Here is a 24,740-nt window from a genome sequence, read left to right as displayed (position 1 = left end):
GCAGTCACCCAGGAGGATAAAGAATCATAGAATGGTTTGGGCTGGAAGGGACCTTTAAAGATTCTCTAGTCCAATCCCCCTGCAATAAGCAGCAACATCTTCAACTAGATCAGGCTGCTCAGAGCCCCATCCAACCTGACCTTGAATGTTTCCAGCAATGGGGAATCTACCACCTCTCTGGGCAACCTGTTCTAGTGTTTCACCACCCTTGTCATAAAAAAATTTCTTCCTTATATCTAGTCTAAATCTACCCTCTTTTAGTTTAAAACCTTTACCCCTTGTCCTATCGCGACAGGCCCTGCTAAAAAGTTTGTCACCATCTTTCTTATAAGCCCCCTTTAAGTACTGAAAGGCCGCACTGAGGTCTCCCTAGAGCCTTCTCTTCTCCAGGCTGAACAACCCCAACTCTCTCAGCCTGTCCTCACAGGAGAGGTGCTCCAGCCCTCTGACCATCTTGTGGCCCTCCTCTGGACCCACTCCAACAGGTCCATGTCTCTCCTGTGCCGAGGGCTCCAGAGCTGGACGCAGTGCTCCAGTGGGGTCTCACCAGAGCAGAGGCGCAGAATCACCTCCCTGGTTCTGCTGGCCGCACAGCTTTTGATGCCGATACAGGTGGCTTTCTGGGCTGCAAGCACACATTGCAGGCTCCTGTACAGCTTTTTATACACCAGTACCCCCAAGTCCTTCTCTGCAGGGCTGCTCTCGATCCCTTCATCCCCCAGCCTGTATTGATACTGGGCGTTGGCCCAACCCAGGTGCAACACCTTGCACCTGGCCTTATTGAACCTCATGAGGTTCATCTGGGCCCACTTCTTGAGCTTGCCTAGGTCCATCTGGATGGCATCTTATCCCTCAGGCATGTCAGCTGCACCATGAAAGGGAGCTTCAGGTTGTCCAGTTATCCAGTTAATTTGAGATCTGTAGGAAAAAAGTTCTATACCTGTTAGCATCCATCTCTCAAATTCAGCAGGTCACTGTCAGTAGGACAGCTCAGAACTAGAAGATTACTGAACTGGAAATATGATTCAGAGTTAAGATGCAGTATTTCGGTGAGGGGGGCTGATATATCAGTGGATACATACAAAGATGTTAAAGAAGGCTACAGGTATACATCAAGGACTTATTCACTCCTAAAATCACTAGCTCGTCTTATATATTCAAACTTCCAGTTTTCTGTGTAAACCAATATTTATACAGAATGAAAATATTCACACTATAAAATTTTTAATATATAAACCTTACTATCCTCCTAATTATTCAGTCAGCAGTTTGGACATGTGCACTGATAGAGACAGTATGAAGAAACAGTGGCTTGAGTGTTTTTTAGTGTGAAGGCTGTTTTTTATCTGTGTTAGCAACTTGTTCAGTAGGCAGCAAGGCCTTAATAATAAATATTTTCTTATCCTGATTTTGTTTTATTTTTTCCTGTTTCCTTATTTCCACAGCTTGCTCATCAGCTTCATGCCAATCTTGGTCAGTCTCATCTAAGGGATCAGAGGCAGTGAAAACTGTCCAGTTTCTAGGTGGGGTTTTTTTTTCCTACTGCATGGCTTTGTTTATAGGATTTTTTAATATATATATCTATAAAGAGCCTGTCATTGCAGAGGACCCCCCAACAGCTTTAGTAGATTTACTGAGAAGCACCAAACTGGTTTTTAACGTGTTGCAAAAATGCAGCCATCTCTGAGGAGGAAGGTGTTAATTTTGCAGTTTGGTACAAGGTGTAAGACAAAAATGTCTGCCTGAATTCAGAGTGTGGAGAACAGGGTGGTGAATTTCTAGGATGTTGTTAGGTTTCTGGAGTTAAAAGAGGACGTAGAAGGGCTCTGTGTGTTTAGCTACTAGCTTGAGTCTTATCTGAGAGACGGCATCTCCCCAACCCCTTTTCTCATGTTATAAAGTTGGGTATAAGTTTGGGAAAAACTATGCAGTCTGTTGGGTCAAAGTAATCCTCCCCCTTGATGGCTTCCTCTAAAATACTAACTGGACTGAAAAATATTGATCCTTTTGGTGTGGTGTTTCGCAAGGGCCGAGCATACAACTGGGAGCCCATATCCAGCAAAGCACAATGAAATTTCAGTGCGTAGAAGGCTCTGCTCATGCTGAGGTAATGAAGGACCCCACAGCTGTGTTCTTCCAAGGTTTCTCATAGTAATTTTCCATGAAGCTATGGAAAAATATTTATCCTTCCTTCTATAAACATGTCTGTAGGAGATTTAAGGGAAGGCATGTGTGCAGACACACAGAGAAAAAGTCCCCTTACATAGCCATAATTAACAAAATGTCTATGTTTTAATATTCCAGGAGGTTACAAAAAACCCCTGTGTTTTCTTTGTCAACCCACTCCATTTTTGTGTGAAATTAGACACATATATGTAGTAGAGAGGTCTAAGGTTCCTGCTACCTCTGTGGCAATCCATGTACTGGGGGGACCATGTTCTGGGATAGTATAGGTTAAAGAAGCTGTACTTATTTAATGTCCTTCAGTAAGTCTGAGGTGCAGAACATGAATATAAGTGCTTATAAGGATGACCCACCTCTCTTTTTATTCCCTTCTTGCTCGCATATAACTGGATTTCTTATTTCTCCTTTCAGGAGCAGTCTTTGTGTGCTTCCCACCTCCATGTAATCAGTGATGTTTCATTGCAGCAAGGTCCTTTTTAATGGGGAGGCTGGTGCTTTTATCTGCAATTATGACTCCCTAGTATCTCGCCAACATGAGGAGTGAGGTAAAAAGGGAGAGCTGAGCACATGCATACCCTCAAATGGAAAGTTGTGTTTATGTGGTTGTGGTTATGGTCAGACAGTAACCAGCTCTGCATTCCTGGGCATACACAAGAGATGTGTCTGAATTTTCTGAGTCTGTCAGTTCACTCAATATTATTTTAACAAAAGATCTTTGATCAGGTCACAGAGTGCGAGATAAGGTAGGAGTCCTTTGTCCAGACACTCTTTCCTTTGCTGATTTATGGGTATAGGACCTAAAAGGGTGGGCACAGATGAGGATGACACTTCTGTAGGAGGCAGAATCTGAACAATCTTCCTGAGTCTAAGTGGGGATGGGCTGGCCATTACTGGAGCAAATTTTTCGTCGAGCCCAATCAAATAGGACAAACAAAAAAAAAAACCAACAAAAAACCCACAAACAAAAAAACCAAACCAAACCCCCTGGCCCCCAAACCCTACCAACCAAACCTGTCATGTAGAGCCAGTCAAATCTATATCCGTTTTGTGAAGAATCATGCCACTTTGGAATTTGTTCCTGATCTGCAGTTGAAACGAAAATTACCATTTTTGAGAGTTCCTTGCTCACCATCATCTTCCCAAAGTTGTAATTTCTGAATTTTTGTATGTTAGATGTTCAAAACAGTGCCAAACACATGTGATATTTTGACTTAGAATAGGAATGGTATTTCAACCAATAGATGAACTGAAGTCATAACAGGATTTCTAACAAACACCCCTTCCCTCCCACTCCCCCAAGTAGTTCGCCTATTCTATGCTCATATTGTAGGCAGTAGTACAGGAATAAGAAACATGAAAGGTCATATAATGGGTTTTTCAATGACATTTTTTAATTTCCTCAATTAAATTTTAAATACTTTTTCCTGTGGGACTTTCCCTAGCATTAATTGAATTTTAAAAAGAAATAGTGGTTTTATCAAAACAGACTTTTGGACAGCTATTCTGACCATATTTAATCCTCATCAGCTGGGTTTTTCCCTTTCTTGCTCTTGGAAAATGCCAGTTGTTGGGGTTTTTGTTGTTTTGACTAAAACATCAAATTTAAATAGTGAAAACTTGTAGTTGTTAATGAGCCTCTGGCAAGGAGACTGCTAAGAGTGCTGGCCCTGATACCGTGGTGAATTTCTGCTTGGAACATTTATCACTCCTATCATAAATGGGGATATCATGGGCTGTAACCACATCCTGCTGTGAACTGCTGTGTTACACAGGCCAAAGGGACCCGGCTGTTTCTGTAAGAAGAGGATTATGCCTTCAACAATTATGAAGCCTTGGTAAGGAAGCTTGGGTGATGGAGTGCTATCCCACTCCAAGCTATTCTACTGATAGTTCTTTTTAGTTCAGAACTTGTTGCCCTCTTTTTGGTCTGAATATTGGTTTTATTTCAGCTTCCAGACAGTCTTTTTCTGCCAAATTGCAGACCTATATGATCTCTATGATAATTCACGTTCCCTGTTGGTAACTGGAAATTGTGAAACATATTTAAATTTTATTTTGATGTGCTGTGTTGATTCTCTTACATCCACCAATGTCAAGCCTCTCCAGATTTGCACTTGGCTAATAATGGTCTTGTTAGATTTGTGAACAGAAGGTAGCCCCATTTTTTACAACGTTCCTAAACGTAAGACTGCTTTAGCATCATGCTACTCAGATGAATTTACTATGGAAGCTGTTAGAAAACGGGCCAGAAGACTGATCAGTCTTTGTAATGGCTAATCATGTTTTTGCCACTTTCAAATGTTACCTGCTGTTGTTTTACACGTACTTATTTCTTTGGGTTGTATATATGGGTATTGGAGTGTATTGAGCACAACATGGACAGCTGCAGGATTTCACTAGAAATGCATCCTCTGGCTGAAGACCACCATGCCACTAGTCTGTACTGCCCTGTGTGAGTCTTAGGTGGATTATGAAGAACTATTGGTTTTAGTGAGACTCTGTAAAGCACAGGGAGCTGCCATTGTAAAGCACCTGGTAAAATCACAGATCTAGATCTGAATTTCTGTAAGACAGAGATCACACTGCCACTTTCTTACTGTACATATCATGCCCAAAATCTTGCAATGGGGCAATTATTATAGCTGCAATTACTATATTCTGCCTGCAGCAGAAATTCCTTTTCCCATCTGAGCAGCAGTATGTTTGAAGAAAGTGGTCTTCGGGGTCGTCATTCTCACTTGCTTCTTGTGCCTAATGCTTCTGACTTAATGGCACTTGGCAGAGTTGAATTTGACCTTAGCTTGCTCAGGGCTGACTACTGTTGATTCCAAGTTACAACAGGAAATGAAGCTGGGGATCTTATTGCCACAAGAAATCAACACACTTCAAGATCTTACCAGGATCCTAGAAAGAAACAGAAGCTCATTTGTATGCAAGCAGATGAATAAGAACATCCATAATGATGTGAAGAAGGTATTAGCCCATCATACACAAGACCTGCTTCTTTTTCTAGATTGCCATCTCTAGTGTCCTCTTTCATCCCTTTCTGCTTTACTTTTCCCCTTCTCCTCCTTCCTCTAGCATACTGCAGTGCTTCAGACTACCTGCGTTGTAATTTCTACAACAGCTGTGTGGTATCAAACAATATTCTAGCCAGTTCTTATAGTAATATAAATAAAAGTACTAGTCAAGTCCTGTGACCGATATATGAGATTAATTCAGAGTAAGGAGTTCTTAGTAAAATAGTCAAACTGCATGTTCAGTCAGCAGAAGGTGATTTAAGTAGGACAGTTGTAGCTATTCCTCTCCTCTTATAGGATTTATGCCTATGTAACTGGAGAATGTGTTGAGCCCTGTGCCTTGCTGTCTACTACGTCTAGTAGCCCATCACTTTTATATTGGCTAAATCTTATTTAAATATTGGCCCTGTTGAGCTGGGAAGACGCAGAAAGGAGAACTGCGAGAATGAGACAAAATATGATGTAACAATGCTAAAATGCACATGGTACAGGAAAGGCAAGAAAGTCGAGCTCAGTGAAAGCTGTAGAACGAGCTAGAAAACTTCGTGTAGAAGGTTCTTCCAACGGAAAATGCTGATTCATCCAGCCCATTGCAAAAAGGTGTTAATTTCAAATAAACCTTATTTAGAAGTAGTGATTGAAAAACATTTCCATAACATTATAGTCTACCTTTGAAGGTTTGAAATTACTTCAGATTTGTCTTTGATATTATTCAGTCTGTTTTGAAATTTTGATTGGCTGGGAATTTCAATTTCTGTTTAGCTTTTCTCTTTTTCAGAGTGGATTTGTTAATTAGCGGTGTTTGATTTTTCTTTTTCCTTAAATAGAAATGCTGGCTTTTCCCACAAAGGGAAAAAATGGTTACGCTCTGCAAGTCAATTATAAGAAGAAGGTAGTTGAGCAAGAGTAAACTGAAGGGAAACTCTATGAAGGAAGTAGAGAAAATCTTGTACAACGGTACCTACAGCTGTACCTGATGCTGAACCAGGCGTTTGTGTGGCAGGATCTCCAGGGCACACAGCACTGAATGTATGTAACCAGGCTGTCAGGGTATTTCTGTGAGAGCTCAGCCCTGTGTGGTGGCCAGTGAAGTCTGTTACTGGGTTTCAGCAGGAAAAACCTGAGCTTCTCATTCCCTCTGACTTTCTTGGTTTTCAAAAGGCAAACTGAGATCAAGAGGGGAGGATGGTCCCAACTGGCCACAGCCCCTTCCCATGGCATAGGATGGCAAACTCGCTTTACATTGGTGTCTGGACTCTTCAGAGCTTGAAAGGAGCTAGAAGGATTGATCCGCCTGTGTTACTGCCATTTGTACGCTTTAACCTCACGGCCCTGCGGGGCTCACTGTGATTTCTGGCCACTCAGTGGTGACCATCCCAGAGCACTGCTAGAAAACACTGTGCTTCCTTACAGCGAGGATGAAGAGGGTAGGGAGACCAACCTTGGAGACCAGTAAAGGAAAGCAGGATGAAAAGCGGCACGTTTTTGTAGGCTGGCTTTTAGCCAGATGAGTAACAGCCACATTTTGTTTGAAATACAGGTAGGAACAACCAAGGAGGACTTGAGTGGGGAGCAGGGGTAACACTGTGTGGGGTTTTTCTTGGGGAAACTGAGCCAGAGAGAAACAGTAAATGCCAGTCAGACATAGCTACTGAAGCCTGTTTAAATGGCCCTAAAGGAAGAAAAAACATGGGAAAAGTTTTTTGCATTAAGCACTCGGTGCATGAGGCTTGAAGCTTGGCAAAGTAACTGTCTCTCAAGTCTGTTCAAAAAAAGTAGGACTTTGACTTTTTTTTTTTACAGAAACATTATTGCATCAATGAGAGAACAGGCTCTGTCATCAATTTTTCCGCATAATGGAAACAACTTTGGCTAACTGCCTGGGGTCAGCAAAGACTGAGAGTTCATATGCTACTATATTGCTTCCACGGCACATACAGTGTTCTGCCCACAGAATTCTAAGTGTCCAGGTGACCCAATTCAAGAGAGATTTGTATCTTGGCTCCTTAGTCAAAAGAACATAGGTATGATGTTTTGCAGCTGTGATATTTGTATCTTCCAAGTCAGGAGGTTTTAGCTGTAGTAACCCTTTGTAACCACTCTCCTGGAAGAAGCAGCACACACTGTAGGGGTTAGATGGAGAAACGGGGACAGCTTAGCTTGGTATGAGGACAGTGATGCTGTACCTTTGTTAGTAATGGTTTGCTGTCATATGCTGGGCTGTGAACTGTGGCAGATCAGCTGTTGTTTCACGAGCCGCGGAGCTGTCCTGGCAGGAAGGGTAAAAATCTCTGGTGTAGGTGTGGGAGGGAAACCTGGGGAACTATTGCAGAACTTGCAGGGTAAGCCCTTTCCCTGCATGAATCAGAGCCCTCGCTAAGAGACGCAGGCTTAGCAGCTACCTGGAGACATAAACACATGCCTTTATTGCTGTAATGAGGAATGGCGTGGAGACTGAGGGCCACAGCTGGGGAAATGACCTGTGTCTCTATGAGCAGCTGCTGCTGACCTGTCCGCAAATTAGCATGAGAAATAAGCATGAAAAATGCACATAGGCCCATCATGCATTAAGGTCTCTGTCTGGAAGGGAAACAAAGCATGTGTTTTAGAAATAAAAGCAAAAAAGAAACTCTGGTAGCACAGTCCGCTGAGCCAAGCATTCGTGCTCCTCGCAGGACAATATTTTATGATGATGCCTGTTCTATAGGAAGATGTGGGGATACACTGGTAGGGTGATTATATCTGATTTGCTGTCACTTAGCATATGAAAAGCTTGCTAAAAAAGTGGGTGGGTAGTAGGAATGAGTTGAGATATTAGAAGAACCTGCTGAGCCACCTTTGTAACTACAGCATTGTTACAAGAGAAAGAGCAAATCTCAGATGCAGTGACCCACCTACTCAGCAGTAATGAATGGCTTTGGTGGTAGAACAGAAGTTCCCCGAGTTCCTGGAACAATCTTTTGTCTAATGCAGATTTGATCTCAGCCAGGGCTTAACTGCCATCAGAAAGCATATTAAAGACATGTTCCCCTGCAGGTCATGTTTAGACCATGAAAACAGAGCATTTTTAAAATATCTCATCTGGCATGCTTAATTAATGCTGATTTTAAAAGTTCAGTCTCTCTATCTAAAATATTTAAAACAATGAGTATATGCATATGCTTTTTAAAAAACTTATTTAATATGATTATTCTCTTTTGATAAAAGATATAATATATATTCAAAATTTTGCTACTTATAAAGCACAGACTACTGAAAATAAAGCTATTTTCTCATTGTAGCTGGGGCCTAAAGCTGTATAAAGTTGCTGATAACTGTAATAGTGTTAGAAGAATTTAGTTGTCTCCTTAGCCCTTTTCAGATCTGGTTTGGTTTTGTGATGCAGATGGGATGTGCCTGGCTTAGTGAGCTTGCTAATAACCCAGCGATAGGCACAGCACGGGCACCTTCCAGAGAGCCAAAATCAAGGGCAAGAGGGTGGCATGCAGAAAGAATGAGGCCAGCGCAGCACCGCTGGCTGAGCGTTCAGGTGACTGCTCATTCTGCCCGAGTCCTGTTCGCAAGCATGCATTTTAATGATGAGTTAAATGAGCTTGCTTGTTTAATTGTGCGATGCTTTTGGCTTTAGGAGTGAATCATCCTCAGCGCACGTCCATGGGTGCTGGCGATGCCTGTTGTGCGCGGGGGCGTTCTTGGCAGGGTGCCGGGCATGCGTGAGCTGGGGGCAGCCGCCGCAGCTGCAGGCCGCGGGGTCCCGGCACACTGGAGTCGTTTGTAGCTTGTGTACAACTTGCATTGCACGGTTCTGTGAACTCCCTGCTCCGGTACGGCCAGGGGTCCCATCCTGTCCCTACGCGTTCCAACTGGATGGGCTGTGCTTGCTGGGGACAGATGTTGCTACGTGAATTTGTCTAATGAGTTTTGCTGTCCCCCACCTCAAATGTAAACATTTTTGAACCTGGTAAAATCAAGTACAGTTAAAAGATGAAGGGAAGCAGGAAAGCCAGTTTTCTATTTAGCTATGAGAGATCCCAAGCTTGGATAACAGTAAACAGTGCTTTTTTTTTTTTGCCTTTTTTTTTTTTTTTTGGCAGGTATCTAGGAGAGTTTTACCTGTAATTTGTGTAACCCAGGGTGGGAGGTGCGTGTACACACCTGGCTGGGAAGTTTAAAAAAAAAAAATAAAAAAGAAAAAGCCCATCTGGCTTAAATATTTATACAGTTTTAGTTGAGTAGGATAAGAATATTTGAGTTCAGCTCACCCAAGCACAAAGGATGTGTTCCTTAATTTCCACGGGGCAAGGGGCTTCTTCAGCTGAACTCTTTTTCTCTCCCACCTGCATTTTTTGCTAAAATAGTTCCTGCCGGTGCTGTTTCAACACCAGCTCTCGGTGTCGTTAACCTTGTCGTCAGGTCTGACTGCCTCTGGACTGACCTTGTTGACTGTGCAGGTAGAAGCCAGGTGTTCTAGAGAACAGACATTTTTCTCTATGTACTGATCTTGCTCCCAGAGCAGGGACTGGTGATGGTAACTCCTGCGGTATGCACAGCTCCGTCCCAATCCGTATTCTTATTTTTATGGTTCTGTATTCAGCATTGTGCTTAGCTTTTGCAAATATTTTCACTATTAGAGTCTTAGGGAAGGGGACATAACTATCTCTAAGGAATATAAGCAAATTGTTTTTGTTGACCATTGTTTCAAATTCTTGGTATTTGTAACCCTTTTTTATCTGCATGTGCAATTAACAGCATAGGTCACTGTAGGTGACATATATTTGTGGGTTTTTGCCAGCCACAGAACAACATGAAATTTCTGCAGACCTTCCCCTGTGACCCCTTTGCCTCCATCCCTCCCACACCCTCCTTTTTAACTTGTATTTAGAAGTGCTGCTCAAGAATTCAACATAAACTCAGTCGCTCTCTCCTTCGTATGTGTTTCTTCAAATAGGATGTCTGTTGTGGTCATGGTTAGGACTTGGAAGCTGCCTGATCTTAGCAACAGGCTACAGCTTTCTGCTTTTCTTCTCCTGTTACCTCAGCATCTGCAGCCCTGGCAGTGTTAAGGTCTGTTCAGGCATGTCAGTCCACCAAAGCCCGAGGTTAAACAAATGTGGCCGGCTTTTGGTTTAGTCTAAAAGTAAATAAAAAAATATAGAGTTGTTAGTTGGCTTTTTTTTATTTTTATTTTTAATTTTAAAGACCCATAATTTCAAGTTATACTATGATAGTTTTGTCCCTGACTTTACTTTTGAATGGTTGCTAGAAATGGGTGCTTCTGTTAGAGGAACTACAATGGAGAGCAGGTCATTAGCAAGCAACAGTTTCAGCGAGCTTCACTTGTTCCCTGTCCCTACTAGAAGCACGTCTTGGCAACAAAAGATGATTTCTTCAGGAACCCTGAGCTGCCTCGGCCTTGCAGGATGAGGTTGCACAATGTGTTGGCTTCAGCGGTAGACCTGGGTGAAAACACTTCCCAACCCTCCTCTCCTCCTCCTGCTCCTGTGCCAGGCTCTGCTGCTCCCTCGGCTGTGCCAGCCAGCAGTCTGCATGGTGGTGGTGGCAGTGAGTGAAGCCACACAGAAACACCCTGAATTAAATTGTCCCCATCCCCCAGGTCTGCAGGAGGAGGAGAGAAAGCGAGGAGCTGCGATGTAGAAGGGGAGCCAGCCCACCACGACGGATGTGGCAGTGAGCGCTTGCAAAGCCGGCCACTCTGCCAGCAGCGTGTGCCCCTTCTCCCCAGCATGGAGGGCAAAGGGTTCCTGGCCTCCCAGGAGGTCTGCCAAGGAGTGGGTAGGCAGCAACGATCTCTGCTGCCCATCTTTCGTTCTTTTTGCTGTTGGTTGTATAGTGTTATGGTGACATTTTGTGAGAAGTCAATAAAAGCAAAATACACAAACGCCGGAGTGAAGTACTGAAGGCAGTATATGTGGTGTCATCCTGCATTGGCTGACCTTGTGCTGTTAGCCCAGCCTTGTCTCCATTTACCTGGAACAAACCTGAATCTAGTGTGGAGCTGAGGAAAAAAGAATAAGCAGAGGCTTTTGCAGGGAGAAGTATAAAGAATCTGGCTAAGAACAGTGAACTAACTGCAGCAAAAATAGGTTTGGCAGATATATCCTTTCTGTTTTCAAACAGTATGCAAACATACTTTGATTTTTTAAAAATTTTTTTTTTCAACCAACTTTTCATCTTGCTGAGTGAATCGTTAAAGGGAGCATAGCTGAGTCTGGAGGGTACTTGTACATGATTTGAATATTTGTTATTTGCTTTACCTCTGGTTGCTTGCAGAGTGCTGTATTTTTTTTTTTTTTAATCTCAATTTTTTGATACCCGCCTTGGGAATTCCCAAACCACAAGAAGCTTTTACATTAGCTCTGCAAATGCTCTCAATGCAAATAGTTGTGCCAGTTTTTTAGCATATCTTCATTAATGGATATATGTTTGCACAAGAACCTGCAGTGTTATCCATGTTTGGGAACCTTCTGGAAGATGGAACTAAATTGCTATGAATATTTGCAGTAAGCTCATGAAAAAGAACCTTGAACACCATGAATTTTCTGGGTTTTCTTGAACAAATATCTGTAAATATTTCTCCTTTCCCCTGCTGTACTATTTTCTCCACTATGCTGGGAAAAGCAGTAGCTACATGTTTTAAAAAAATGAGCTTCATCACCTATCACTGGAGAGGATATGTTTTCGTAAGCTGAATATAAAATAATGCCTTAAATCCTTGCTGCAGAGTAGAGGGAAGTGTGGACCATTAAGCTCAGCCGCTGGCAGAGAGATGAAGAGCCAAACCAGGGTGGAATCTGCCTGTCTCACACCATTGCTTACTGGAAATAAAGCCTCTCTGTACCAGTAAAACAGGAGTAGAGTCTGGAGCGTACAGTTTGTCCCAAAGCAGAGAGCAGTGCTGGTCTGGCAGCGAGGCCTCCTGCCTGATTTGGTTAATGACGGAGACCACCTGTGAGAGCCGTTTGGTTGGGCTGTAGGGGTGGTAGCACTGTCCTGGTAACTGCTCCGTGATCCTGAACAGACAGTTCACGTGGGCAGGCTCCCACCCTTATCAGGCATTTTCTGAAATGAGTGCTCCAAGTTCCTACATGCAGCCCTGTTTGTTCATAAAGCCCTCCTGTAGGGATGTCTCTTACAGCACCCCTTTTGCCTCCATCAAGATAGGAAAATTTGGTGTAATTAGTGAAGTCTGTTTGCATATTAAATATGGTAGTCCCTTAAAAATTGTCTCATCACATATACGACACACTCTGTCTCTGCTTGAATTGTTTGTTTGTTTTGACTAACTCTCATTTACCTGAGAAAAATTCTTTTTCTAGTTTGGGGAGGGCTATATGTTGGGCGTTGGGTTTTTTTGGTTGTTTTGGGGTTTTTTTATGCCTTGGTATTTTAGAAATTCCTGGGTAGTCTTTGAAGGTGGTTTCATGTTGGAGCAAGTGTAATCCCTTTTTGCAAGAGGGAGACAGCTTTACCTCTTTTTTTTTTTTTTTTTCCCAGAGGTGTAGAGTTTTCAGAGTATATGAATATCTATCAGTCTGCTGCTTTTTAGCTTTTTTTTTTTTCCCCCCTTTGTGCCTTGCTGTTCAAGTCTTAGCAGAGAGGATGTTGTGTTGTCTGCCGTGTCTGTGGTTTTGCCCTGTGTTTGTGGAGAGTGTATATATTTACTATTTTGGTGAAATATATGCCTATCCATTATTATGTTATACAAACGAGCTTTATATGTTCAGCCCATGTTGCTTGATTTTTGAATGCATAAATAATTTAATTCTGGCAGTACCTCCTGGTTTTTGTTCTGACAGGCCTTATCAGATAGCGTAGACTTTGAACTTTGCATGTCTCTTCGTTTTTGTCTGTTACTTCTACTAGAACAGGTAGAAGTAACATTGAACATATGCATGGCCTAGTATGTACGCAACTCTTGTAATACACTCTAGAAGTTTTGGGGTTGCTATCAATAACTCTTACAACATGTTCTCTTGTGGTTTATGGTCATTTTCGACTCAAATGGTTTCACTTCCTTATCTACTCAAGGCAGATAAACAGATCTGCCGTTAGATTAATTGAAACAGGAATATAGAAATACTGCGGTTGTGAGGATGGCTCCTTGATGATGCTATTGGTCTTTCTAGACCAGGCTCAGGGTATATAGGCACAGCTGCCCCTCACACATGATCCTATGTATGCAGGAACTAAAATAGCGTTTCACAGCAAGACTGTAGCCTTTACATACAAAACCATCAAGTTACCCAAGGCACAGAAGACACATCCTGTACACCACTGAAAGGACCTATTTAAAATTTGTCTACTGTGGGTTATACCTTTTGCTCTTCCACATCTTTGTTACTCCTGTATGGGTTGTTATAGTAAAAGACTATAATGAGAGGCTTGTCAAAGCAGAAATTTTGAAATTCTAACATGAATATTTAGTAGTCTCAGCATTAAAGTGATTTTTCCAACAGACGACCTCTGAACTGTGCTAGTGTAGGTAGTTTGGTGTTTGGAGAACTGCTAGCACAGCATTCTGTTGTCTGTGTGACCACTTGGACCACTGAATATAGGGTAATTTCTAGAAATCTAGAGAATATGGCTTTCAGGAAAAGTCTGATGACAAAAGAAAGTTAATGCAGAGGAAGTAATAAATGCTGGACAGCTGTGGTTTTCTGCCTATCTCTTCATGCTTAAATGTTGAACTTGGTGGCAGAAATAAGTGAGGTTCTGTGAGTATGTGAAATCAGAAACCTAAGAATATTTATGACGCATACAAGCAAAGAACCCAAATGCCAGCGATACAAACAAGAAGGCTGTGGCATCACTCCAAGGGTACCAAAAAAGACAGAAAGGGGAAGATCCTATTGAACCATTGATGAGGAATAGCTGTCATAGATTCCAGAAGTACTAGGAGCAGCAGCTTGAAGAAACCCTTTTAAAATTCCAGCTGCACTCCAGAAACATCTTAAAACTGCAGAAAACATGGGAAGTATCACGTGCAAAAAGTTTTCATCAGCTGTTGCTGAGAAGCGCTTTGTTAATACCAGTGGCACAAAACGGACAATTTGTGTGAACATCAGATCTTAAAAGTCAAACTATACCTTAGTAATGAGGATGGAAATGATGTAATTTTGAACAGAGCTGCTCAGAAAGCTGGAAATATGTCTGTCAAATATGACAGCTATGTTCCAAGATAGTGAGGTAGGTCACATCAAGCATAGAGTGTAAACAGAGAGAAGAAAAATTATAAAAATAAGCAAAGTTTTGTGCAGGAACAAATGCATAGAAGAAAGCAGGAAAAGATGAACAAATGAGAAGGAAGTTCGGGGGAGAAGAAAATCCCACTGTACTGAAAGATGTTCCAAGTACAGTGCCACCTGCATCGATTGTGGCAGATGATCTCACTATTGAAAAGTTTGTAAGCATATGTAGACAAAAAAAAAAAAAGAAATATAATAATGCCTCTGTAAGACAGTGTTCCAGCTGTAGAATAATAATCTGAAACGGTTGTAAACATCAATCTAACACCAGCACATGGCAGCTGCATGCAGGCAGGAAGCTGTGTGCCATGTGGCGGGTGCATTATCAGTAAAGGAATTGCATTAATGAAGGGAAGAAAGTGAAAATGTAATCAAGCAGTTCAAATATTAAAATCTTCATAATGGATCATCCTCATTCCACTATGCTAATATAAAACACAGGAAAGGCACCAAGAGGAGCTTTACAAGATGAAGGTGCAGTTAATACTGACAATGCCTTAGTCACTGCTAGTCACCAATACTAGTAAATTCATAACCCTAGTGACATGCAGGATGGGACAGACAAGTGATTCATATAATAGAGACACAAGAAACACTAGGAATGTAGTCTAAGCAGACATATATTGTGGAATCCCTACAGCAAAACTGCTGGAAGATTATAAAAATATTTTTGAAGGCCTGAGATTTCTTGCAGGCACTCTGCACCTGGAAAAAGATTAAAGAATTCAGCTGCTATAGTGCTTGCCTTGCAGAGTAATTGCTGGATGAGGGGAAAAAAGATGGAAGCTATAGAGAAATTCAAGGAAGGGGGGAAAAAAGGTAACATTGCTGGTTGCAAAGTCAACGCAGGGAATCGGCATACGGTCATCGTGGAAAAGCCAGCCAAGTTGTGATTTTTGCAAAACTGAGCACCATGGAGCTCACTACAAAGTATGTGAGTGATCGACAAACCAGTGGCAAAAATGAAAAGCAGCCGTCTCTGGCACCGAATATTGAGGGTACTGGCAAGTGGATGTGGAAAACACCTACTTTACCACATTCTGGGCATCAGCAAGTAAACAGAGATAGTTGAGGATGACATTTAAGATCAAAGCTGAAATGAAGATTATCCACGCTGCCAATAAGATATATTAACATACAGAGCCAGTAACTGATGGTACTTTGTGGACTGATAGAGGGGCAGAAGGGTGGAAGCTGTGTCAAATTAAAACCTCAAACTTGTCAACCTGTTGGAAACAGTCAGGGAAGTAACTCCATAGCAGAATGGGAATAAGACAAAAGAGTGGTTGTCTGCAATACTGTATTTAGAATACAGTTTCTAGGTTGTGATGTCCTGGCCCCAATAGTGCCAGTTCTATAGTAGATACCCACAGTGAATTGATATTTACCTCCCTGATCAATTTAAGCTCTTACCAGTTTTCAAATTCTCCTTGAGATACTTATTGCCAACTTCTCAGTAGCTATGTGGAGATACAAACATGTGGCATGGGATACTTTCCAGACATGCTGCATCTGATACACTTGCCTGTGCCACTCATAGAGAGTGGCACAGCCATCACTTGTGTAGATGTGCCGGTGACACCGCTGTTCTCTCTGGAAATTGTACCAAACATGATGCCAGTGAGATATTTCTTGATGTTCTTTTAAAAGAGCAGTTAGTAGCTTTTTACACCATACCACTTTGATCGACAGAGCTAAGAGTCAATAACATTACCAAAATCCTTCTCCAATAATTTTTGTGTGAGAAATGTGAATTTTGGATACAGAGGTGTCAAATCATTTGCATCCGGAGGCTTTTAAATCTTTGTATGTTGCTATTTTGACAGCTGTCTTTGCCCACTATAGTGCTATATTGGTCTATATGGAGGTGGTCTATTGTAACATAAACATAATGACTATTGGAAATGTAAGTATCTGAGGAAATTTTGAAATTAAGCCCTGTGAACTTTAACGGCAGAAATGCCTCCTCTGAACTAGGCAACTCTGTACTTTCTATATAGAGCTGCTGAAAAGTCTTTACTGGGAAGTACCTGTTTCCTGCCTCAGCCTGGCACTTCCCTTGTGAGTGGGAACGTGCTTGAGAAACAGCCCTATGTGCTTGTCTCAAACCTTGCTTGCAGTGGTCAGTATGGTCTCACAGATGCCACTGTCAGAACTGCTCTAAAGACCTGCAGGCTCCTATCTTGGTGAGTCTAGCTGCATGTCTGGCTATCTGCCCAGCTGTAGAAAAGAAGTGAAGGTATTTGAGCAAAAAATGACCATCAACCACAGGCAAATGTGTCACTAAAACATCTGATAGTGACCCTGCAAGTTTTTTAGTGCAGTGTTTCAAATAAAGTGTACAATACTATAAAAAAGACTGATGAGTATATGATTAACAACCTTATGTAAAGAGTTTGTAGCAAGAAATTGTGCAACTGAGTAAGATTGTGAGATCCTCAGCCTGACAGAAAGAATAAGCCAAGCCAGATATGGGCTAATGTGTGGGCAGCGGCTGGAAGGAACTGTGGAACAAGCTGCTCAATGCAGACAGACGTGTAAGAAGGGACGGATGCAGGGGAGGAGTTGCACTTATCTTGCAGAGTTATCGAAATAAGCAAAAAGTCTGAGATAACATCATCTGAAAGCAGCTTGATCAGTTTGTTGAGAGCAGAAAATATTTAAGAAAGATATAGTGAAGCAATGGATTAAAATGTTAGCGATATCATATTCTTGTCCTAATAACCCCAGTTAGCCAATACCTGATGAGCAGTTGTAAAACATGATGCAATGAAGCCAAGGGAAAAAAGATAAAGAAATACACAGCATTTCTGAACGGCCTTGGAGACCTTTTCACCTGAAGCCATACAAATTGCCTCATTGTTGTAAATTACTGTTTGGAGTTTGAGAAATCAGTTGAATTGTTAGATGTTGTTATTGTGACCATCACAGACAGACCCATGATACTTCCAGGTAATGTGATCTCCCAGACTCTGTGGTTTCCATTGGTGGATTCCACTGTGCTTGTGTTGAGTTTGGGCAATTTACTTGGTAAAGAGAAATCAGTCGTAATGCATAATTGACATTTCAGAATGGTTCGAGTGGTGGGACTACATCAGCATTTCAGGTTGCTAAGTTTGTCTTAGACAAAGCTGCAGCAAGGAAAGAAAACAGATGGAAAGCTATTCTTTCCCAAAGAAAGCACTTGGAGAAAACATAAGAACATCCTGCTACAAAATCTGGCGTCAAGTTGTGCTTGAACTTTGGTGCCTATTGCTCCAGCCTGCAGCCTGCAACAACTGTCTGAGAAACAATTGTGTCTTGGTGCTCTGAAGTGTCTGTTTAGAATTATCTCTCCAGGCTCCATATAGAATAACAGAATAGTTTGAGTTGGAAGGGACCTTTAAAGGTCATCTAGTCCAAGCCCTCTGCAATGAGCAGGGACATCTTCAACTAGATCAGGTTGCTTAGAGCCCTGTGGTGATTCCCTATGAAAATCATTACTTGTTTAGACTCTGACTCCTAAAAGATTAGCTTTTAAGGCCTGAGTTAGTTTTTCATCCCTCCAGATGCAGTATGTACTGGCTTCCAGATGATGAAGTGTAGGGCAGAAACAATTCCATGTAGTTTTGCTAATTTCCCTTACAGGACAAGGGCTAAAAGAAACTTGGAAAGTGTGATGTGGACCCACTGGTGAATGAGGGACAGGCCTTTCAGAGCAGACTTCTAAGAGTTCTGGGCTTCACAGAGACATGCATTTAGTGAGCAATTAGAACCCATGGAAGCTTTTTCCCCCTCTGTCCTTCAAACTGTAATGTATAGGATTTCTGTTTATACACATTAGTAGTCCTTTTGAGTTCCAGAGACGGCCTGCATATATAACTATTCCTGTGAATAAATACTTTCAGAACCAAGATTTCATTTCATACTGTTTTGCTCCCCTAGAGAAGGGGAGTTTTCATCCACTTGCTCATTAGAGCACACACTGCTCACATAATGGCCAGTACTTGCAAGTCTGCTTATCTGGTGTTTGCAATTTATTAAAGACCATGTGCTGAAGAGTTGCTGTAAAATTACATGAGTGTGGAAGGAAGGTACGCTTACCACAGTGACAAGTGATGAGGTGCAGATGAGCTATCGTAGTAGCTCGGTTTTAAGACAGGGAGGCAGAAAGTCCTGACAACTTTCTCACACTCCTTCCCTCTGAGGTATTGAATAAGTTACTTCCCTGCCTCAGTTTCTCTATCTGTAAAACCATAAGAACAATGTGATGATGATTTGCTTCCCCCAAAGGGGTTTGAGTGGATTAATTAGTTAATATCTTTAAAATGCTTTGAAGATGAAAAGTGTAGTGCAGATATAGCCCTATTAAAAGTCTAGGACCAAACATTCATATTAATGAGAGTATTATTCTGGTAGTTCAGCACAACATGCAATATCAAAAAGTGCATTTATAGTGGTGCAGTTAGTTGATATTCACGGCTTTGTTCTTAGCTCATAAGTTTGCAGTGAGAATGAAAAGTTGGGAAAGAGAATAAGGGATTATTGTAGAACAGGGCAGAATACATGTCATGGACTAATATAACAAGTTATTTTGCCACTATAAAACCATCTTCAGACAGCTGCAAGGATTTTCATGTGCTGAAGCTGGAACAAGAGAAAAGGAACAGATCTTGGTAGATTTGCTGCTGCTATAATAATAATAATCCGTTTTCCCTTCCAGGCAAAGCCACGGGGCTAGACCTTGCTTGTTGTGGTGTTTAGTCACCTTTGCACTTTATCTTACCTGCAAATCTCAGGCTGGGAATCAAATTGCAGCCCTCCTCAGCAGGTTAAGTCACTGTGATCCACCTTCTATTGTTAAGGAGTCAGTCATTGCTAAACCAAATGCAGGAGGAAAATTACCTGTCCTGGGGTGAAAAGCAGAAAGGCAATGCTGTCCTTCCGTCTCAGGGAACCTGAAGGCGATGAAGCAGAAGAGCTCTGAATTTTTTTTTCTTTTTTTTTTTTTTTTAAAGCTTTGAGAACCAAACCTGCTTCCCCCCCCCCCCGCCCCAGCAATATTTCTGAAACCATTACAACTTCTGTGCTTCCCTTAAGTTAATGTTTAATTCCTTCTTAAACATTAACCTTGGCTAGAGCTGCTTTGTAAAAGAGGTCTGCTGTGCTAATAACTCTAATAATTTCCTTTGAAAAGCATGGGAACAATGTGGAGCACTGTACATGTCTGAAAAGTAAACTGCCTTTTAATGACACGTTACTATTTCACAACTCAAATATTTTTTTTGCTGTTTCTTCTGATGTTTACAAACTGTTCCTGCCCAAACTGCAATCCCTGAATATTCTGTGGTGAACCCACCTCTTGTGCCCACACCTTTGTTGTGAAGCAAAGCAGTAAGTCAGAGATCAATGCCCTTTTACTCTCACCAGTTCATGTGGTATTAAGTCAAGTGCAAGTCAAATACAAATATATATGTAGCTATAACTATGAGATGAATGGTACTTGGCATAAACATTTCTCAACCACAGACATCAGGAAGACAATTTATTTATTTATTTATTAGGTACCAAAGACTGCATGGTCCAATGAATATTAGCCATTTCTGCAGAGGTGCATGCATGGGTACGGTACCTTTGAGGTGGGATCCCAGCTGGTCTAATCCCTGCCGTGGGCAATGGGTGTTCAGGGCCTGGGACTGTGGGCAGCAGAGGCTGGAAGAAGAGAAGGAGCTGTTTCCAGACACTCATGGCAGGGCACAGCTCTGCAGGTGGAAGCAGGTTGCTAGAGGAGGTTTGGGCTGGACTGTGCCTGAGCGCCTCCATCAGGGCCTGGAGACCCCAGCCGAGCAGTGCAAGACAGGCAGCACCAGCAGCGCAGACCCAAATGTGGGGCATTGCCCTACAGCTTGAAAAGCCATTCCCACTTGTCTCCAGCTCAGAGTTTTGTTACCCTTGTTATCTGAAATATGAAATAGTGTCAATTTTCCTCCCTTTTCTCTACTTACAGAGGAGTGAGAATCTATAAGCAGCATTTTAGGTAATTAATGGACGTTAAAAGAACAAAAATATTTTCTCCTTCAAAACCCAGTCTACATATCAGCACCCTAACTCTTGGACTATTTCAGGGATCAGTTCTGAAACTGATACAATGAAAGTGAAACCCAGGTAGGGAAGATATTTTACACTGGCTGTGTTGGGGAGGTGGGTGCAACAAGGAGGGACCAGGCCTGGTGCCTGCCCTGTGAAAGTCAAAGCCATCCAGGGAGCTTTAGGGCAAAGGGGAGAGTGGCAGATGTAATGACATTTTGAGCTTATTTTGCTATGAACAGAAATGAAAGGGTTTGAAGTGGCATCCTTGGGCCTGGACCCAGACCTGGTAATGGTGGCCCTGCTGGGTGCTGCTAGCAAGTAGAGGTTTGCTATCACCTCTGCTAATACAACTGCCTGCACCATCCTGGGCACCAGCATTTTGAGCCATGATGGCAGAGCTATGAGAGGTACCAGAACCAGCACTTGGTGCTGTTGTTACCCTGACTCGCAGGGCCTCATCTCCTGTGCATGCTGCTGCCACAAATGCACATGGCTGAGCAAGGGTGGCAGCAGCATGGGACCAGAGAAGATACTGAGGACTGAAGGAGGTGCTGCCAGGGTGGGCAAGGAGAAAGATGTATGGTGGTATGACAAAGTTTTTGATGTAACTGCTCTGTGGGAATATTTTGCCAAGGAAGGGGTATAGTCTGCAGGCACATGTCCTTGCTGAATGCTGATAAGGGATGCTAAGACTTCATCAGGGCCTCCCATGGGAAGCTATTAAACCCATGTATTCTGGGCTATTTCTTTTCTAGGGGATGATAAAAAGCCTCATCAGTGCTGCACTCCCAGAGGCCTCTTGGCTGCCTGTGAACGTCCCTCCCTGTGCCATCAGCATGGAGAGTGTTTTTCTGTGAGGAAGAGTAGGGCCACTGCCTGGACTAATCAGGAGCTGAGAGATGAGAGGACCTTCTGTCCTGGAGGAGGCACTGAGTGGGTGGAGGCTGAGGTAGGAAGGGGTGCTCCAGGTGGTGGGTAGCAGAAATAAGAGGAGCTCCTTTTGGACACCAACAGCTGGTATAGCTCTCTTCTTCTTGCTGATGCTGTTCCAAGCACAGTTAATGCAAGTTTTCAGCCCGCCGTTGATGCAATTAAATTCTCCCAGATACCTTTTCTGCAGGGCAGGAATTGTCCTAATTATTTTGTGGTTCTGGCAAAATCAATTTTTGTTGCTATTCCCCCCACATTTGCATAGTAAGCCATGCTGACCAGTCAGCAGCTCTGCAGAAAACATCCCAGAAATGCTGCCCCTCCAGTTCTGCCAGCCTGGGTGAGTGCCCAGTTTATCTCTTTGGATGTCCTGGCCCTGCTGAACTCTGCCATGCTCCTCTTCAACTCTCAGCAGTCCTAAGAACAGAAGACATCTTGGAGCATAGGACTTGTTCAGGAGTTCGGTGCATACTGATTTGCAGGTTAAGTGGGAACAGAAAGCTGGGCCATTACGTATTTCACAAAAGGAGAAGAAAAGGGTGAAACTTCCTTCTCTAAAAAAGCCCTGAAGCTCAGGTACTGCTTTGCTCTCTCCTCCTCCTTCTACCTTGTGAAAATCATACCAGTTCAACAAGTTCCTTTACTCCTCATCCTTTACTTCCTGGAAAACAAAGACACACAGAACTGGAAAGGACCTCCTGGGTTAATGAGTCTGGGCACTCCTGTCTCAGCGAGCATGTTGCACTTGTGCAGTCCCTTTCTTAAATTCATGAGGTTTCTTCTAAAAGCCAATTTTATTTTATTTTTTTGAGCCAGAACGGTACAAGGAAGCCATCGGACTAGCCTAGTGACTAGCACCTTTCTTATAATTTGTAGCCTAAAAAGAAAATCCCATCCAGTTGACATCAAATGTTAGCGACGTCCTGCGATTTCTTCTGCGTGACAGAGGTAATCCTGCTATATTTCAGCCTCCAGAAGCTGTTTCACCAGATGCCCGGTCCAAGTCACTGCCCAGGAACCCCTTGCTCCCCATGCCTGCTGCTCGGCCAGGCTGACTCCCTCTTGCCTGACCTAATTAGCTTGTTGCTGCCTCTGTTATTTCTGCCTCTACCAACTCTGTCCCGACAGGCTTCGCCTTGGCTCTGGCTAGCCTGGTGTACAGAGTAACAATAGATAGGAAGGTGTGGAAATGTTTTTGGTGAGGAGATTGGCATAAGAAAGCATCCCAAAAAGGAGTGGTATTTGCAGGAGACTGAGGTAGGTAGAAGGTGGGAGGCTGCTTTACCTATCAGACAGGGCCTCTGCAAGATACGCATAGCTAAAATGAGACAAAAATAGGAAAGAAATAGGAAATCAGAGTGGAAATAGGGGCTGATGGACCCAAAACTGAGCCTCGGGGAAGAGAGGGCAGACTGTTTCTTATCAGGAAAGGACAAGAAGCACCAGAAGCAGAAGGGTGGCACAGTCAAATCTGTAGGCAAGGAGAAGGATTTTGACAGTTAAACTGATGTGTTCTTGCACTGACAGATACATTGCTGTCCTACAGTGAGCTGTGTTTGTCTTAGGCGGCAGGTATGAGATGACTGTGCACCGTGCAATGCCAAAGTATAAACTTTTCTCTTGCTTTGTATAAAAGCTCCAAGGATATTCCAAACACAAGACCCTGCATTTCACATTTCTCTGTTTAGTCTGTGCACTATAATTTAATCTAATATGACAAAATATTTGTAAGCACACATTTGTTTTGTCATGTGTGTTTTTTACTTCTGATCCAAGCGGAATTAGCATCTCACTTGTGATGCTCTTTCTTTAAAAGAAAGAAAAAAGGCCTCCTCTCCAGTGCTGGCCTGATCTTTTGCTAATCTACCGCGATCAAGTTTTATGACCCAGGGTCACACTAATCCCCAGTGGTCATGTAGTTACTATAGTTTCACTGATAGAACAAGGTTTGTGCACTGTGAAGTGATGCAGTGTCTGTTTCTGGCTGGGGTAATTCTGGACATCTTCATGGGCCCCACTCCGACCTTTCGGCCCTCTTTGTAAATAGATTCGGTGACTCTTTGAACCAAGCAACGCCCCTTCTCCGCTCAGTCAGCTCTTTCTTCTTTGCTTGTAGGCTTCTGGTGGGGTGTTTAGCATGGTTCTGGACTTCATGCACCTTTGGAGCTTGAAGTTTCATGTTAAAAAAAAAAAAATAAAAAGAGGGAAAGAAAAGTTTGCTCAGATTTTGTCTCCTGCTTCATAAACATTTGTGTTGCTATTGACTTGCAGATAAGTGATCTTCTTAGGACAAAGGTTACAGTAAACCTGCAAAACCACGTAACTAGCAAACTTTATGGATTTTGCATAAATTGCACATTCTATAGATATCAATAGTTCAGTACTGTATTAAAAGCTCAGCTTCTGTTGGTTTTTGTTGTTGTTGTTGTGGGGGTTTTTTTGTTTGTTTGGTTTGTTGTTTGTTTTTTTTTTTGATTCTCAGTTAACCTCCACATACCTCATTTCCACCACGTGTCAGATAGGAGTAATGACAATTTTTAATTACTTTATAAATTACCAGTGATTCTCAGAAGACAGGATAATACCATATTAATTAGTTTGGGGCAAGGCGAGATTCTGATCTGCTGGCCTTCTCTTCTAACAGATGTGCTATGAGCCTGTTTTATGCCTGTGAAAAGGAACACTCCATCAAAAAGTGTGATACTGCTTACATAAATACTGCCATGGCTCTGCTGGTGATAGGCTGTTATTTATTAGAAACCCACAGAACTCCTAGAGTTCAGTTTAAGTTGCGTTGATTTCTTGATCCATTGCTTTAAATTTATGTTTAAATTTAAATTAATTGATTCAAATTGCACTGAGAAAATTAGTATTCTCAATTGGTGTGTAATTTCATTGTGTGCCTCTTACCCACAGGAGGAAGAGGTGAAGGGCTTGGTGTTGAGCAAGGCAGGAAGGAGCAATATGATGCATGACTGCTTAACACAAACGCCCTGCTCAGTCCTGGGCAAGATTTTGGCACATGCACATTCTCACTCTCCACTTCTGCCCTGGGACCTGTGGAGGGGGAAGCTGGGTGATGCCTCTTCCTGTTTTGTCTGCCCTGCAACTGGAGGATGTCAGTCTCCAGAAATGTCAGTCTATGTCAAGATGCTTTCAGCAGCTCTAAATTTGCTAATGGTGTTAATTTTCTTTAAATGCTTTTCCCCTTTCACAGTCTCTGCCCTTTGTCAATGGGATGGGACCAGCCTCCTTTTGAGTTTGAAATGTG

The 24,740-nt window shown here is 42.5% G+C and overlaps 1 long non-coding RNA gene across 1 annotated transcript; it reads right to left on the bottom strand.

Moving 5' to 3' along the window:
- Nucleotides 1-9,404: 9,404 nt before the first annotated feature.
- LOC142055278 (uncharacterized) lies at nucleotides 9,405-19,968 on the bottom strand. Its single transcript, XR_012659870.1, has 2 exons — nucleotides 19,355-19,968; nucleotides 9,405-10,335 (listed from the first exon to the last, which is right to left on the bottom strand). It is a non-coding gene; the product is annotated as an uncharacterized LOC142055278 (long non-coding RNA).
- Nucleotides 19,969-24,740: the final 4,772 nt, after the last annotated feature.

This window comes from Phalacrocorax aristotelis, chromosome 3 (genome assembly GCF_949628215.1).
Source record: "Phalacrocorax aristotelis chromosome 3, bGulAri2.1, whole genome shotgun sequence".
Classification (NCBI taxonomy): domain Eukaryota; kingdom Metazoa; phylum Chordata; class Aves; order Suliformes; family Phalacrocoracidae; genus Phalacrocorax; species Phalacrocorax aristotelis.
Note: the sequence above shows the minus strand (reverse complement) of the source record. Positions and strands in the feature narration are given on the sequence as shown.